The sequence below is a fragment of the Podarcis bocagei genome, assembly GCF_964188305.1.
Source record: "Podarcis bocagei genome assembly, chromosome: 11".
In the NCBI taxonomy this organism is placed as follows: Eukaryota; Metazoa; Chordata; class Lepidosauria; order Squamata; family Lacertidae; genus Podarcis; species Podarcis bocagei.
In genome coordinates, this window is record NC_138136.1 from 31,602,468 (window position 1) to 31,619,716 (window position 17,249).

Here is a 17,249-nt window from a genome sequence, read left to right on the forward strand (position 1 = left end):
CCCCATCATTTCTTTATTTTTTAAACATTTTGATGCTAATGTATGTCTTTGTCTTGTTGGTTTTTGCTACGCTGCTCCATTATTTGTTACTGCCACTCCATTATGGTTGGGGGGACATCCATTTATTCATGGAAGCTAGCACTTTTCTAAAGAAGGTGTCATTAGAGACTCAAAGTAAACTGTCTGTATTTATTGCTCATCATTCTACTAGCTGGATTCTTCTTTAGCCTCAAAGTCCTAGGGTCCAATTATCCTGTCACTTACATGCTTGCGAACCTAAACCTTTGAAATGGCACCAAGTCCGTACTTTGATTCATTCATGTCATTGCCTTTTAAAATATGTACCGTGTATTTTTAAATGGGGGCACACTTGATTCATTAGTCATATTCTTTTTGATGATTGTTTGTATTTCCGTTGCATTTAGATGCCTTAATGCAGATGAAAGGCTTATTCTGCTCAGTACAATGAGCATATACATAACAGAACACTTACACTAGTATGATCCTACGCCCAAATGAAGCAGGAGAAGATTTGAAGATTACGAGGCAGTTCGCTGAACACTTAAAACACTTACAACAGTGTGGCCTAATTGCTCCTACAAACTATGTACTCCAGATACGCTGAAGTACCAATGATTACAGTATGACAATGATAGGGTATGTGGCTTGAGGGTTGGGCCTTTGTAAATCCTGACCTGGAAAACTCAAATCCTTTAAAAATGATGGTATAAATGAGGGGTGTGAGTGGTCTGTGTTGTGTATGAATTGCATTTAGGTGAATGCTTTGTGTATGAGGGTGGGTCAAAGGGTTGTTTGCATGGTGTGACTTTGGTGTGGGGGACTAGACAGTGTAACAGCTATGCATGCCTGAAATGCAGATTCGGGAAAGTGCTGGAAGTGAGTTTATATGGGAGACAGAATGGATATAGACAAGGTATTACAAAGAACTCCCCCCTCCCAAAATACATAAGTAAATTCCACACCCACCGTGTTTATGTGAATTGTGCATATTTAATCTAAATTTCATGAGAGTATTTGTGCCTTTTATATAAGATGCTGCAGATACAGACTTGGGGAGTCATATTATACCCACTTACCTGGGGGTAAGCCCCACTGAACACAGTGGGGGTTACTTCAGAGTAAATATATATAGGATTACACTGTAAATCAGTTAAACTCAGTTTAACTAAATTTCAATGGGAGAAATCAGACATGGCTTAACTCAAATTCTGTTGAACTAATTGCAATGAATTTAGTCTGAATCTAACCCAGAATTGTCAGTGGCCTATACAGTGGTACCTCAGGTTAAGTACTTAATTTGTTCCGGAGGTCTGAACTTAACCTGAAACTGTTCTTAACCTGAAGCACCACTTTAGCTAATGGGGCCTCCCGCTGCTGCTGTGCTGCTGGAGCACGATTTCTGTTCTCATCCTGAAGCAAAGTTCTTAACCTGAAGCACTATTTCTGGGTTATCAGAGTCTGTAACCTGAAGCGTATGTAACATGAAGCGTATGTAACCTGAGGTACCACTGTACTAATATTGGTCTTCCTTGCAGGGCTCCTGAAACGATTACTAAAATAATGACTGGCATCCAGACTTCACTTACACCAAAAGAAGGAGAGACAGGTGACACTAACTGATTCCCATCCCCCCTGCAGCACTTTCTCCTCTATAAAAATATTCTCCAGAGGGTTGGGAAATAATCCAGAACAGTCTGGACTGCCCAGAGGGGGAGGAATCACTAGAAGTCACTTTCCAATTTTCGTCAGGAGGGCTCCTCCACTGAATGAAAAGCCATTTGTGGAGGCCAAAGGATGGATGCAACCCAATGTATCTGAAGAACTTTTTCAGATAAAATATATTAAAATATTCATTGTTGTGATTATCAGAATAGCTAGTGTTCCATGAGTTTTTGTCACAGTCTATCCATTTGCCTTCCCAAACTGGTAGGCTAAAGGTCAAGAGACACGTACATCACCTTACTTCCTCTGTGTGATCATTTCATGGGTTTGGAGTTGTAGCTCTTTGGTGTGCCTGTTTCTTAATGGTGCTTAGTATGAATGACACACTTTATCCCCATGGTCCCTGCCAGGCCTAGATGAACTTTGGAACCCGTACTGAAATTTTTCAAGTGACGATGTTGATTCTCTGCAATGATAGCTGCAGCTTAGTGCATCTTGCTACATATTTGCCTTTCTGTTCATATTTTCTTGTTTATTTAGTCATTTACTTCACTTCCTCCATTCTGCCTTCTCTCTCGCTCTACGTTTGTTTACATTCCCATTACAAGGCTCCCCTGCCTCTCCAGCTCCTGCTTGTTTTTGCAGTCGCATCTTTCTACACTCTGTGCTCTGCTAATATTTATTTCTTGACCACACCATCTCCTTTTATAATATTTTATAATATGTTGTTGTTGTTGTTTAGTCGTTTAGTCGTGTCCGACTCTTTGGCCATTATGACCATCACATCAGCAATATGATGCAATTCTCACTGTACTGTGCTTATTATGACCCTTCCCTCTTTTAGCATTTCTCTCTCTTTGTGTGTGTGTGTGTGTGTTACACAGCATGCTGCGATATTAATTACTGTACTTGGACCAGTTTTCAATGGACTGTTTGGCACACACACAAGTATTGGCTCTAAAAGGACATTCCAGTACATTGCCATTTGGATCCTAGATATTTGTGTAGCCGCTGTGTTTAGCAGAGGCTGGCATGTGTAGACATAGCTACAAATGTCAGTGTCCAAGTCAACTCTGGTATGTCTCAGTTAGTAGAAATTATATCAGGTGGTTTCAGAGAAGCTGGAACTGTGATGTTCTAAAGGCCTGTAGGATAGAAAGATAGTCATCTCTACCTAGTCCCTAGCATATTACCTCTGCACATAAAATTAAGGCAGGGGTCTGCACATAAAATTAAGGCAGGGGTCCACTGCCCCTCAGACCATGTGGTGGGCCAGACTATATTTTTTGGGGGGAAATGAACAAATTTCTATGCCCCACAAATAACCCAGAGATGCATTTTAAATAAAAGGACACATTCTACTCATGTTAAAACACGCTGATTCCCGTCCCGGACCATCCACAGGCTGGATTGAGAAGGCGATTGGGCTGCATCTGGCCCATGGGCCTTAGGTTGCCCACCCCTGAATTAAGGCAAGCACATCCCTAGTGACATTTTTTTAAGGTAGTGTGTCTCTCTCTAAGCCAGCAGCTGCCACACTTAGCAACAGTATTGGTCCTCCTCTTTGAGGAGGGATGTGAATATTTTCCGTTCCTGGTATTTTTTTCTTACACTCTTGCACAAACACTAATTCAAACTATTGATTTGTTGCTATGTTCATTCCCAGGCTATTTTTTATTACTGGGGTTCTTTTTATCACTGAGGAGTGTGGTTTGTAATTTTAGCTTCTAGGCTACTTAATATGCAGCATGTACAAATGGATAATCCAAAATATTTGGGGATTCAGAGGTCTGCCGAAATTGATGTGCAGCTGTCATGGGGTTTCACAACTATCAAGTTGTATGGACTTGGGAGTCTAGTGCTGCAGACCTTGGAAGCCAGATGTTGCTGCCCCTTGTGGTAAACACAAAAAGAGCCTGAGGAATCATGCCAGCGGCCCATCTTTTTCTCACAGTGGCCAACCAGATGACTGTGGGATAAGTAGTACCTTATAACAAAGTACATATGCATTTTGGGTAAAGTGTGAAGCTGGCACTGGAAATGCAGTGAGCACACAGTAAACAGGAATGTGAACACAGAAGAAATCTTGTTTCACTGCAGAGCCCTGCTTCCCTTCTGATGGAATGAAAAGAGCACGGGATGGTCCCTGCATGCCTCATCTGAGTGCTTACATGCAAGTGTGTTGAATGCCCAAATAACTATTTAGAGAAATGTCAACCCCAAGGTACTCCACACGATCAGTGAATACAAACCAGAGCATGGTGCTGTTGGGTCAAAATTCCATGGTCTCACACAGCAGAAAGAGCAGAGGGTCCCCTAGTGAGAGGTGGCTGGAGCACATTGAGACTGGTGGGGTGAAAGGTAGGGAGGCCAACACTAGGTGGAGCCAGAGCCAATGACAGGCACGGCCAACTAATTTTCATCCCCATCCTCCTTTGTTCTACAAGGGCAGCACTGACAGGCAGTGCCACCCCCTGGACAGGATGTAAGTAAGCAGGCAAGTGGTGGGGCTGGCTGAAGACAGACTGAGGTCGGTGGGGCAATGGCCAGTGGCGAAGCTGCATGCTCTGGTACTGGGGGCGGAGAGCAGGTGGGGGCATGGCTGGTACATGTCCCGGGGGCATGACATGCGTCTGGGGGCATGACATGTCACCCGCGGGGGCGTGGTGTGGCATGCCATCCGCAGGGGTGTGGCATGGATCCCAGGGGCGTGACGTGCTGCCCACGGGGGCATGGTGTGTGTCCTGAGGGCGTTGCCCATGCAGGCATGGCGCCCAGCGCGGTGGAGGCACAATGGGGGTGCGTGGCATGTGGCTGTGCGTGGTGTGTGTTCGGGGGACAGCCATGATGGTATCTCCCTCCCCAATGGTGCAGGGGGCGGTGCGCTCCCCCCGCCCCGCCCCACTTTCCTCCACCAGTGGGAATGCCCCATAAGCCCCAATGGATGCTGAGCAAAATGTTGGACCTCCAGACTATAAATCCGAGAAGAAGTCAAATGAGGATTCTCCTGGCAGATTGGGACAAAGATATCACTGCCTTAGTAGCTTCTTTTTTAGCCATAATTTTACCAGAAAGGGTTCCCAACGAATCATCCTTTCAGGGAACAGACAGGGCAAAGCAGAATATCTAAGTGCACACCATCACAGTGTGACCTTATTACCCTTGACAGCTTCACCCTTGTCCTTTTAATTATCCCAGTGACTTGAAATGTTTTATACTGTGATACCAATAAAGGCATTTGATTTGATTTGCCCCAATGAATTAGCCTTCACTGCCCCTAATGAAGCAGGGCTGGTGTGCCACATTTTGAAGCAACACACATACCTACCATCTGAAACGGGCCCTCTCAAAGACCAGGATAGTCTAATATTACTGAAGTGCACCACTGGATCCAGAGCCCATTTGCACAAAGATATCCTCTTTCCGTCTTCAGAAATGCCCCTGCCCTGTTATAGAAAAGAATGATGCGGCTTCTCTCCCATTGGGTTGGGCCCTTTCAATTCATAACCAGAGTGATTAAGATTGATCACTAACTCTTGTGTTTTCTTACTGAAGTCAGCAGATCATCATGGATGCCCCCATTCAAGTGAATCACACCCTTAAGTGCTTTTGAAAATGTCATCTGCTCACTGTAAATGCAATTGCTGTGCCAATGTTCTTTTATAGAGCCCATTTCCAACCAGGGGCTGTGCTGTATTTTAAAAATGTGGTTGGCCAACCTAGGAACTTTACAGTACCCTGCATTTCTCATTATACTTCACCACCACCTGACTCCCAAATCTGAAAACATATCCACATACATTAGCAAGGGAGCATCCTTAAATAAGCATTGTTGCTGTACAGTTAACCGCCGTTATTTGCTGTTCTGGGTGAAAACAAAAGATTCTGGCATTATTTTTCATATAGCACCATGTGTAAAAATGAAAGCACATGCTGACTTTGTAACAGCAACAATTGAAATAAATAGTATGAGAAAATGAGTGTTGACAGGAGAGCATCTTGTTCTTGTTAAATATAACACAGTAAACCACTTTGGCAAAATATTTCTCTGTCTCTCTCTCGTTTGGTCGGCCTCCAATTTGCTTCCTGAAAAGTTTAGTTAAGAGAGTGAATGCAGCTGAGAAATAGTGGCTGTTTTGTGCGTAATGTCATAGGCAGTAGCTCATTTTCAACATTGCACTTACATTTCCAAATATTCTGGGCTGGTATTATGAACCTCAATGTGTTATGTAGCTTGATCATTGCGGTCCATGCCAGTAAAAGATCAAGATTCACCTGCTGCAAACCAGCATGGAGCCCGGCATGCTTGAGCCCCATGGATTAAATGGGGTTTAAATGCACATTATAGTGCACTGTGTTATGGCCATTAAGTTGCTAGATCTTAAGACTTCAGCAAAGCTATACATTTCATTCCCTTCAATAACTGTTGTGGTTCAGATTCAAGTTTTAAAATCACATTACCTTCATTTCTTCATGACAAAATATTCCATCATGGACTAAGTGTCATGGCATAACAATGATTACTAGAGGTCAACCCTATAAAAGTATAGATAGCTGTTCTTCTTCTTCTTCTTCTTCTTCTTCTTCTTCTTCTTCTTCTTCTTCTTCTTCTTCTTCTTCTTCCCCTCCTCCTCCTCCTCCTCCTCCTCCTCCTCCTCCTCCTCCTTCTTCTCCTCCTCCTCCTCCTCCTCCTCCTCCTCCTCCTCCTCCTCCTCCTCCTCCTCCTCCTTGTACTGGAACCCAAAACATTGCATATATGGAGACAAAGCTTCCCTTGATTTTATACACACTAAAGCAGGAGTAGCCAGTGTGCTTCCCTCCTTACATTTGTTATTGGGTTGCAGCTCCCATTAGCCCCAGCCAGCATGGTCAATGGCAATGAGAATGGTAGCCCAAAAATATCTAGGGAGCACCACATTGGCTACACCTGCATATATCAACTTGATGGGGGAGTCTGTGTCTTTCAACATAAGTTTTCAGGGAACTATAAAAGACTAGTTGTGCTTGTGGAGGGAGGTGTTATTACAGCTCTAACCTATAATCTTACAGGCACCTAGATTATGAATGGCCGCTTACCGTCTTGTCGGTGAGCAGTGGTTGTGACTTGATGTGACGTTCTACTTGGTTGATTGGAATCCACGTTTTTCCTCTCCTAACGGTCTTGTAGATGAGGTTATAGATTGGCCTGATAGACACAGAACAGAGTCCCAAACTTCTGCTAGTATTTTTTCTTAAGCACTATTCCCAGGTTACACAGCTAAGGACAATAGCCTGAATGAGGAATGTGGACACTGCTTTACCACAAAGTTCATGACTTAATAATGAAAGAAGATTGCTGGGAATTTCAGGAAATCCTAAAACAGGACTGAATGTAATCTAGTTCTCTCCCCCTAATCCAAAACAGGCTATTCCATGAATTAACAACGCACATGCACACCACACATTAACCACACTGCAGGCTAACTCACACACATCCCCCAGTCTATAGTCTAGAATAGGAAATGATCCCTCAGACAAACGGTGCGGCTATGATTTAAAAGAATAATATAGTAAAACAATGAAGTAATGATACAGTTTAGTCAACAGCTTTGTGCATTTTCACTTAAATGTGGATGAAATGTTATCGGAGCAACATTAATAGCAGCTCAGCAGATAGGATGGGAGTTGGGTAATCCTTAGCAATAAAAGGAAATGAGGGCAACCCAACAGCTAATTGAAATTTAATTTAATTCTTTGATTTATTTGCTTTGTCACTGGTGGGTCATCGATACAGCATGACTTATGATATTTTTGTAGGCATCCCCATAAGTTAGCAGGTCAGCTTACTGTCATTCTGAGCTAATGGGAAGAATAATTCCACAATTCCCTGTGGTACCACATTTAGCAAAATGAATCACATACTGCTTCTTCCCCCTCCCCCCTCTAAATTGTAGTTCATCAAGTGATTTATTTATGGAGCAATGTATAGTGAGTAAACAAATGCATTCACATTATTATCCCAGCGACCTTCAAATGTATTTAAAGCATGCGTATAAACATCTACCTTTCCCCCTTTCCCTTTTCTAATATTTATTTAGGGAAGGAGACAGAGAGAATCAATGTCTTCCTTGTATGTTTAAGAAAACTGACAATAGTTCTGGAAAATAAAAGGGAGCTGTATAGCTGGGTGTTTAGCAAGAAGTGATTTACATACTGGAGAAGATCTTTCATGAATTACATGGACAAAGGAGAAGAGGGGAGGGGGGAGGGGGAGCTTGCAATGGCTCTATACCACTGTGCATGTTGATGAATCCCTGGCACATGTTAATTAATGCCCTATTGTGCTTGGCAGCTTACCAAGGACTGTGACTGCAGACAGAATGATCCTTTCGACTAACGGAGGCTTAGTACATATATTGAAAAGGAAGGGGGGAGAGATTTGTATTTATACAAGCTGTGAATTTTCCTTAGGAATAAGCCTTTTTGCTTTTAGTGCAATTAACGGCGACGAGCTGCCATCTATCACAATATTTTAACATTACTAAAATAAAACCCTACAAAGCATGCTCAAAATCAGTACCAGACCATGAGTGGGAAACGGTCAGCAAACATGTTCTGCCTTACACGCACGTCTAGATGCAGATACGTCCACAAAGGAATGGCTGTCTGGTGCAAAGTGATTCAGCAGTGGGGCATCTGATGTTGCAAAGTAACAATTCCAGGATATTTGTTCAGATTATAAGCAGATGCATTTAATTCTGTAGGATCATCACCTTGTGTTTTTCCTTCCTTCCTTCCTTCCTTCCTTCCTTCCTTCCTTCCTTCCTTCCTTCCTTCTTTCCTTTCTTTCTCCTTGTAAATATCAGGGGGAGATTATGATAGAAAAGCTCTCTGAATAAAATTAATCATTGGGGAAGAAGATACACTGCAATTTTATTTAAATCACATATTAGTAAATTTTAGAAAGGGTGAATTTGAAATTATTATTAGGAGCAGAATTCTAACCCTGGGAATTATTTTTACGCAGTGTGGAATACAAATACACTTCCCAGACAATGAATTCAAGCAAAACATTGGGGCGGGGGGGGGGTATATTGACTACACAGTGAACTGCCAACTAATGAGCCACATGTCCATAATAAGATGCTGGCATCACTATATGGACAATACAAAATCAACATATTTTGAGAACTTTGCAAATAGTTGCAGGATAATGTGAACAGAAGGGGGGGCAGTAAAGGGGGAAAAAGACCATCCATCCCATTGATTACTATGTTATGTCAAAGGACATTCATTTAAGGAAAATTTAGTGCCACTAACTGCTGTAACTGTATGAGGTTATGCATTCGGAAACAGTATAACTATTATCAATTGTGCACCTAGTCCACCAAGGTGATATAATACAGTATATCATTTTATTTCTCTCAGCTCTTCAGACAAAAATATGTGTGGCAAAAAAAAGCTTGAAAAGGAAACATTATCTGGAGCAATCATAGTTTTTAGCCCATTTCAAAGATGTTTTAAACTGAAACCAATTAATGCCCATATTGTCACATTATATTTTGTCTTACCCAGGAGCTATTTGTGGACAAACTGCAAAGAGGAGACCGGAATGCAAAATGAAGATTCCTCCCTAATCTTCGACGCATTGCCTTTATAGTGTAAGCATGGCTTCCCCATTTGTCCCCCAAGAAGGACACCCCCCCCCTTATGGACACATTTCCACTGGGCAAAGGAACTGTAGCACTGTGACTGTGCACCAGGTTTTTGTATTAAAGGTGCTAAATTCAATCCCAGGCACCCTCAGTTTATGACACAGACAGGAGGGCTAGGGAAGATTAAAAGGTTTAAGTGAGCCAGAGGAACCAGTGATCTCAGATGGTGCTGTACGTGTGTGTGGCTGTGTGTGTGTGTGCACTAATAAAAAAATGGAATGGGGACATGTACACAAAGGGCTTGCCATATAAACACGGCCATTTACTTAAAAATCAGCTTTGTAGATTTCAGTGCAAGCTTTTCCCAAGTGTGCCAACTTCAACAAGTTGTGACACCAGCATAGGAGTTTACAATCAGAGCAAGGTTTACTTATCTATTTGTTGCACTTCTTAACCACCTTTCACAAATGAATCTCCATGTGGTTTACAAACAAGTCAACAAAATACAGATTAAAAATATAACCTATCATTGAAATAGCAATCTAAACTTCAGAACAAGAAAAAGTAGCAACAACTAGAGATTTAACTATATATACCGGTAGATACAGCAGCAGACATATTACTCCCCCAACTGCAGAACCTTGGAGAGTGCAATCAGCACCACCAATAGCCTGGTTGAAGAAGTCTGTTTTGACTTGGCACCAGAGGACCATCAATGTAGAGACCAGCTGAGCTTCTAGGGAGACTGAATTTCATTCTGGGGGCACCACTTCTGAAAAGGAGCCCAAACCCATGTTAGTGTACTGTGAACCATTCTCACCAACAGGACAACAAGACCCATTTTAGGACCCATGTTACTTGGTAAAGCAAAAGACATGCCAATGGATAATGAAGTCCCAAGTTGTTGAGTGCTTTGTCAACATTAACATCTTAATTGTGGCCTGGTGACACATAAAATATCCAGTGCAGACCACACAAAATAGGTGTACCATGATTTTTCACAGATAATTCAGACAGCATCCTAGCAGTAGCATTCTGCACATACTGAAGTTTCCAGATGGTCTTTAAGACATTACAGTAATTACATTACAGTAATTAAGATATTACGATACCATAACATGCAACTAGACACTCTCTCTCTCTCTCTCTCTCTCTCTCTCTCTCTCTCTCTCTCTCTCTCTCTCTCTCTGAATAACTGTAGCTGGTAAACTAGGCAGAGCTGCTCAAAGGCTCTCCTAGCCACCTAAGCCACTTGGCTTCCACTGACAATGATAGATAAAGGAAGACCACTGGGTTTTGAACCTGCTCCTTAAGGGGGGGGTTAGGCCCCATCTAGAACAGGCCACTGACCCCAAAAATTCAAAAACTGTCAGGATTCAGCTTCATCCAGTCCCTTGCTATCTTGAAGCACTGCCACAGCCTCATCTGTTTCAGAGGGCCAGGTTGGGTGTTGTCTGCTTACTGGTGACACTATGCCCCAAATCCCCTGGTGAAGGTGCCTGATGGCCTCATATGTCTATAGCAACAGCATGGGAGGCAGAATAGTGACATGCCCCCTAGTTGTGTTGCAAGGTCACAATACCCCCCCCCCAATATCAGACTCTGTAAGTGGTGCTGGTGGTGGAGTAGAACCACTGAAAAACCATGCCTCCAACTCCCAACCTGTAGAGCTTCTCCATATCTCCTGCGATACAAGTAATCTTGCAAAAAGGAGAGAGAGGAAAGAATCTGTTCTGGCTGCAGCTTTTCCTAGAGGTGGGAAGAGAAGAGAAATAGGTGTTGGCCCAAGTGTTGAAGCCATATTGCTACACCAGCATCCTCCTGCCATCCTGTTTGCTTAGTTGCTGTCCTTCCATCCACAGAGAGCTTGGACTGAGGAAGGGAGACCCTCACGTGCATTGGAAATTGCTCAACCAACTGATTGTGGAAAAACTTACAATTCCACCAAAGTGCTTAAATCAATAAATCATATAGATTAATCAGTTAAAGCTTGCTGCCCTTGTTTAAATGCCCAGTTTGGGATTATAGTGCAAATTCCACTTAAAGTGAGCCTTTGAGATCTAATAGAGAGGTGTCTCTAGGGCAGCTTTTTCAGCCCTTCCCCGGAAGTGTCTCTCTGTGTCTCTCAGCAATCCTTCTCCAGCGATGAAACTGGAAAATATAATTTGTCATCCACTGTTGGTAAATTTGGCCTGGAGCTCCTCCAGTCCCATCACTGCTGTTACTAGAGATGAGTAAAGCCTTTGAATTTCAGTGGTGGATTTCACTTTTGAGGAATTATGAATTATTGAGCAGCACTCAATTTTTAATGTTTTGCTCTCAATTTCCTACAAATTATGAAGGGGTAGATTGTATTGTGAACCTAATCATTCCCTCCCTCCTCCTCATTGGCTTAAAACGCAAATGATTAGAAGCACAGTAATCTGAAGAACAGTAATGAGAAATACTAACTCTTGGTGCAGTGGATGAGTAGAAATCTTACAATCAAAAGGCACGGGAGAGGGTTGTGTGGATTAAGGAGCTGCCTCACTCATTGTTCTCTCCTGCCTGATGTCAGTGCGGAATGCTACAAAAATCAGCAAGCGCATGTTAGTTTGGTTTGAAATTTAGGACTTATCAGGACACAATGGATCTGGTGTGAACAATAATGGGTCTTGTGGCACCATAAGGACTTTAACATAAAGCTTAAGAAGAACCTGCTTGATCAGGCCAATGATCCATCTAGTCCAACATCCTCTTCTCACAGTGGTCATTCAGATATCTGTGGGAAACCTGCAAGCAAGATTGAAGTACGACAACACTCTCCCCTCCTGCAACTGGCATTCATAATAATACTGCCTCTGGTTTTTGTGGACTAGAGTTCACTTCCACAGATCAATCATTTTGTCATATGAAGTGGAAGTCCATTCGTCTATGATAAAGTGGAGCACCATCCATGGAAGCAGATGCCACAATAAATGCACTAGTCTTTAAGAAGCAGCAAGATCCCTTACGCTTTTGGCTACAATAGGCTACCCTGGCTACCCCCCTCTGGATATCTGGTGTAAGGGATGTTTGCATCTGTGCATTTTTTTAAAAAACCTCTGTGGATTCTGGAACCTGCTTGACCAAAACTGACTTTCTCCCTGATGACTTCAGCTTTATAACCCTTCCATTGGTCACATCAATGCAGAAACTCTCATGCCATTGATTTTGGATACAGGCCACATCTGCACTATACAGTGGTACCTCGGGTTAAGAACTTAATTCATTCTGAAGGTCCGTTCTTAACCTGAAACTGTTCTTAACCTGAGGTACCACTTTAGCTAATAGGGCCTCTTGCTGCTGCCGCGCCACCAGAGCTCGATTTCTGTTCTCATCCTGAAGCAAAGTTCTTAACATGAGGCATTATTTCTGGGTTAGCAGAGTCCGTAACCTGAAGCGTCTGTAACCTGAAGCATCTGTAACCTGAGGTACCACTGTACATTAAAGTGGTAATGATACAGTCATAGCTTCCCCCAAATCATCTTGAATGTGGCTTTTCATCTCAGTGATCAAATTAGTACACGAAATGAAAACAACTACTTATCTTGGTAAAATCCACTAGATTTTTTCTTTCCCACTCTGGTGAGAATATGCACAATAGTTTGATCCCAGGGGATTCCCACAAGCACTGGGAAACTTTCAGGCAGTGGATACAGGTTTGCAGTGCACTGCAGCCACATCCATTTGTAAGAGTTGGATTTTGCAGCGACGTAAGCGCAGAATATTTATGGCGTGCAATTTGCGTACAAGAAATGAGCGGGGGGGGGGATGTCTCCTGAAATGGTGCAAAAACTGGAACAGCAAAGCTGTAGAAAGAGATAACAGAGGGAAATTAAGTGGATTAAGACTTGTTCCCTGCAATAACTCTGAAGGATTCTGGCTCTTGTCCATGTGGTAAGTTACACATAAAATCAATGCAGCAAAGCTCAGGAAAGTGTTGTAATGCAAAGAAATGTGAAAAACAGAGTGACTCATTTTATCCTTCCTTGATGGTTTGTCTGGGTGAATTATCTTGGAGACTTCAGTGCTTTCACTGATGGGAAAACCACTTCCTGGGTCATCTTGTGGGTTTTTCACACTTTTACTTACCTTTCCATCATTCATGCATCCATTCTCCCATTTTGGAGAGAATGGGGCACTGTTATACAGTGGTTTCGCTCCTTCCTCCTGGGCCGTGTTCAGAAAGTGGTGGTGGGGGATGAGTGTTCAGACCCTTGGGCCCTCACTTGTGGGGTGCCTCAGGGTTCCGTCCTCTCCCCCATGCTTTTTAACATCTATATGAAGCCGCTGGGAGAGATCATCAGGGGGTTTGGACTGGGTGTCCATCAATATGCAGATGATACCCAGCTCTACCTTTCTTTCAAATCAGAACCAGTGAAGGCGGTGAAGGTCCTGTGTGAGTGCCTGGAGGCGGTTGGAGGATGGATGGCGGCTAATGGATTGAAGTTGAATCCTGACAAGACAGAAGTACTGTTTTTGGGGGACAGGGGGCGGGCTGGTGTGGAGGACTCCCTGGTCCTGAATAGGGTAACTGTGCCCCTGAAGGACCAGGTGCGTAGCCTGGGAGTCATTTTGGACTCACAGCTGTCCATGGAGGCGCAGGTCAATTCTGTATCCAGGGCAGCTGTCTACCAACTCCACCTGGTATGCAGGCTGAGACCCTACCTGCCCGCGGACTGTCTGGCCAGAGTGGTGCATGCTCTAGTTATCTCCCGCTTGGACTACTGCAATGCGCTCTACGTGGGGCTACCTTTGAAGGTGACTTGGAAACTACAGCTAATCCAGAATGCGGCAGCTAGACTGGTGACTGGGGGCGGCCGCCGAGACCACATAACACCGGTCTTGAAAGACCTACATTGGCTCCCAGTACGTTTCCGAGCACAATTCAAAGTGCTGGTGTTGACCTTTAAAGCCCTAAACGGCTTCGGCCCAGTATACCTGAAGGAGCGTCTCCACCCCCATCGTTCTGCCCGGACACTGAGGTCCAGCGCCGAGGGCCTTCTGGCGGTTCACTCATTACGAGAAGCGAAGCTACAGGGAACCAGGCAGAGGGCCTTTTCGGTGGTGGCGCCCGCCCTGTGGAATGCCCTCCCATTGGATGTCAAGGTGATGGACAACTACCTGACATTCAGAAGACATCTTAAGGCGGCCCTATTCAGGGAAGCTTTTAATGTATGATATTTTAGTGTTTTTTGGTTTCTGTGGAAGCCGCCCAGAGTGGCTGGGGAAACCCAGCCAGATGGGCGGGGTACAAATAATAAATTATTATTATTATTATTTGGAGGAGAAATATCATGTAGGATCATAGAAAAACGATATCTTGCTTTGAGCATGGCAACAGTGAGAAATCTCCATTCCATATTACTTAACGTTTGTATATTTTTCAGAATAGATCATATCACCTGTTATACATTACTTGAGTGGCCCATATACAATGTGCTTTTTGAATGCATTTCAGAGTTAAGTTTCTTTTTTTGGAAGAAAAAAAAGTCCCTCCCATATTTTACTACAGAACTTTCACTGATAGTCAATTAAGTTTTCCTCAGAGCAGACCCACTAAAATTGACTAAATTAGTTCCATTAGTTTCAAAAGGTCTACTCAAAGTAAAACTTAGGCTCCCATGTGCACAATACATTTAAAGCAGTATCATACCAGTTTTAGTAACCATGAAGTCTCCTAAAAAATTATGGGAATTCTCAGCATCCTTAACAGACAACCGTCCCCAGGATTCTTTGGGGGAAGTCATGACTGTTTAAAGTGGTATGGTACTGCTTTTAATGTATAGTGTAAATGGAGCTTTCATTGAATGCCACCCTTAACCCTTAATAGTTATGTTTAGTTATGATTTAGCAGTGATTTGCCCCTGAAATTGTGTGATGCTGCGTCTGATCCCTGATGACATTGGAGAGTCATTGCCAGTCGATATCACCGATTTTGAGCTAGAGGGAACAACACACTGACTCAGTATAAGTCATTTTTCTTTATTTTCTTCGATTCCTTTTCATAGCAACACTTCTGGCAAGCAGTGTCACATTTTCCTTCCTGTTGTCTGCTTGTGCTAAACTATAACATGGACAGTAAGATGTTATTTTTCACTGATTCCATTCATTAAATTTGTCAGAAATGTTAAAGATTTAGGGATCCTGCTTTGGATTATAGAGTTTGAAGAAACTCAGTGCAGTGGACTAGATGATGTACAATTCTGTGATTCACCAATGCAAACAGCTGTAGTATGTATGAGAAACCCTTTTCACATGATCATTGGGGTGAGGACACAATAGTGTGACTTTATGTGGAGATAAAGCAATAAGAACTATTTGGCCTGTGAAATGTATTAACAATTTAGGAAGCAGAAACCTGGTATTAGAGAACTGGTGGCTGAAAACACCTTAAAGACTGACCATTTTATCACAGCCTTTTTCCTTTCTTTTTTGGAAACTCTTGACTAAAACCTAATGCCAGCCTTTAAATTTTTAAAGGTCCCTCCCATTTCAATTCTGCTTAAGTTGCATTTATGGGCTGGTAGCTGAACATGAATAGGCACAAAAGAGCTAAGCACATTTAAATCTACTGATTTCAAAAGGCGCACACCTGTGTGCCTTGTTTAGTTTTTATTGTGGGAAAACATGTATCATGGTCAGGGCCGCCCCTGTCATTAGGCAGACTGAGGCTACTGCCTTAGACAGAAGATGATTAGGGGTGAAGAGCAGTGGGGGAGTGTTGGTGGGCTGGTTTGTGTGTGCCATGCGGCCTGCTCTGCACCTCCCAAGGAGGGTTGCTGCCTTCAGGTACATTGGAGGATGCTGTCCTGTTGTCAGTGCTGAAGTCAGATTCAGCTGGCAGGCCACTCAGCTTTTTCACATGAAATAGAAAGGGCATCATTTTGTCCCTTCCTGACCAAACAGCTTTCAGTGGAGGGGGGGGGGAGTCAGGTGGAGAAGCAGAAAGAGTTCCTCTATGTTTAATAGCTGTATAGCATTTTCTGCATGAAAATTCCCCTTCCCCATACCTATTCTTTAATTAGAATTTAAATATTAGAACTATGCAAGGCCCTCAATTCAGTTTGTAGCTTGGATCAGGCCTGGAGCAGAGTGAGGCAGGGCCTTAGCAGTTTGGGTTGGCTTGTGGCTTGAACAGGATTGCTAAATTGGGAATAGTAAAATGGTGTTGCTTTCACAGCCCTAGTATTAATTTGTAAAAGTGATATATGTACAAAGATAATCAGATACCATCATGATAGTTGCATTCTGTAAAGATCACAGAAATCTGTAGATAGATGAGCTTATTTATTACATTTCTTTCCTGCCTTTCCTCCAAGAAACTGAAGGAAACCTGTGTGGATCCCTCCTCTCAATTTTATCATCACAACAACCCTGTGAGGAAAAACTCCAGAACTGGGGTTCCTTTAACAGTACAGTATGGTTTATATTTTTTAAAGAACAGTATAGAACCAGATCAGATTTTCATTAAATGATAGCAGTTAAACTACTTGGGATCCTGCTGAAAGGATGGAAATTGAGTTCACTTGCAAATCTGGAAGTTGCAGAGTGTATAAAAATTGATTTTTAAAAATATATCTTGATGGGAGGTGTGTGGTTGTTTTTTTAAAAAGAAGTCATCCTATTCAACTGTAAATCGTATCATGCATCTATAAGTAAAATTAAAGATAGAGATAAACATATTAGAGGCATCACAGCAGAATTACTAAACAATATTAAAATGGATGCACAGTGGTGAAGCAACACTAGCACAGAGTTCAAATTGAAAATGATTGGTGATCCAATCTAGAGGCATGGATAAGGAGAAGTTCATATTGGGGCATGCAGGTTGACTCATCCACAGTGACACAATTCAGTGCCAGTCACAAAGTGACACATTTGACATTTTGAAAATCTGAAATATATAAT

The 17,249-nt window shown here is 42.7% G+C and overlaps 1 long non-coding RNA gene across 5 annotated transcripts in view; it reads right to left on the reverse strand.

Moving 5' to 3' along the window:
* The window catches only part of LOC308597590, a 136,439-nt gene that overhangs the window by 81,058 nt on the left and 38,132 nt on the right, over positions 1 to 17,249 (reverse strand). For 4 of the 5 annotated variants that reach the window (XR_014013066.1, XR_014013068.1, XR_014013069.1 and 1 more), the window contains exons 2-3: positions 11,769 to 11,883; positions 10,966 to 11,066 (exon numbers count right to left, since the gene is read on the reverse strand). This is a non-coding gene — a long non-coding RNA (uncharacterized lncRNA). The remainder of the gene's footprint in view (positions 1 to 10,965; positions 11,067 to 11,768; positions 11,884 to 17,249) is intronic. The other variant, XR_014013067.1, reaches the window with a different exon arrangement.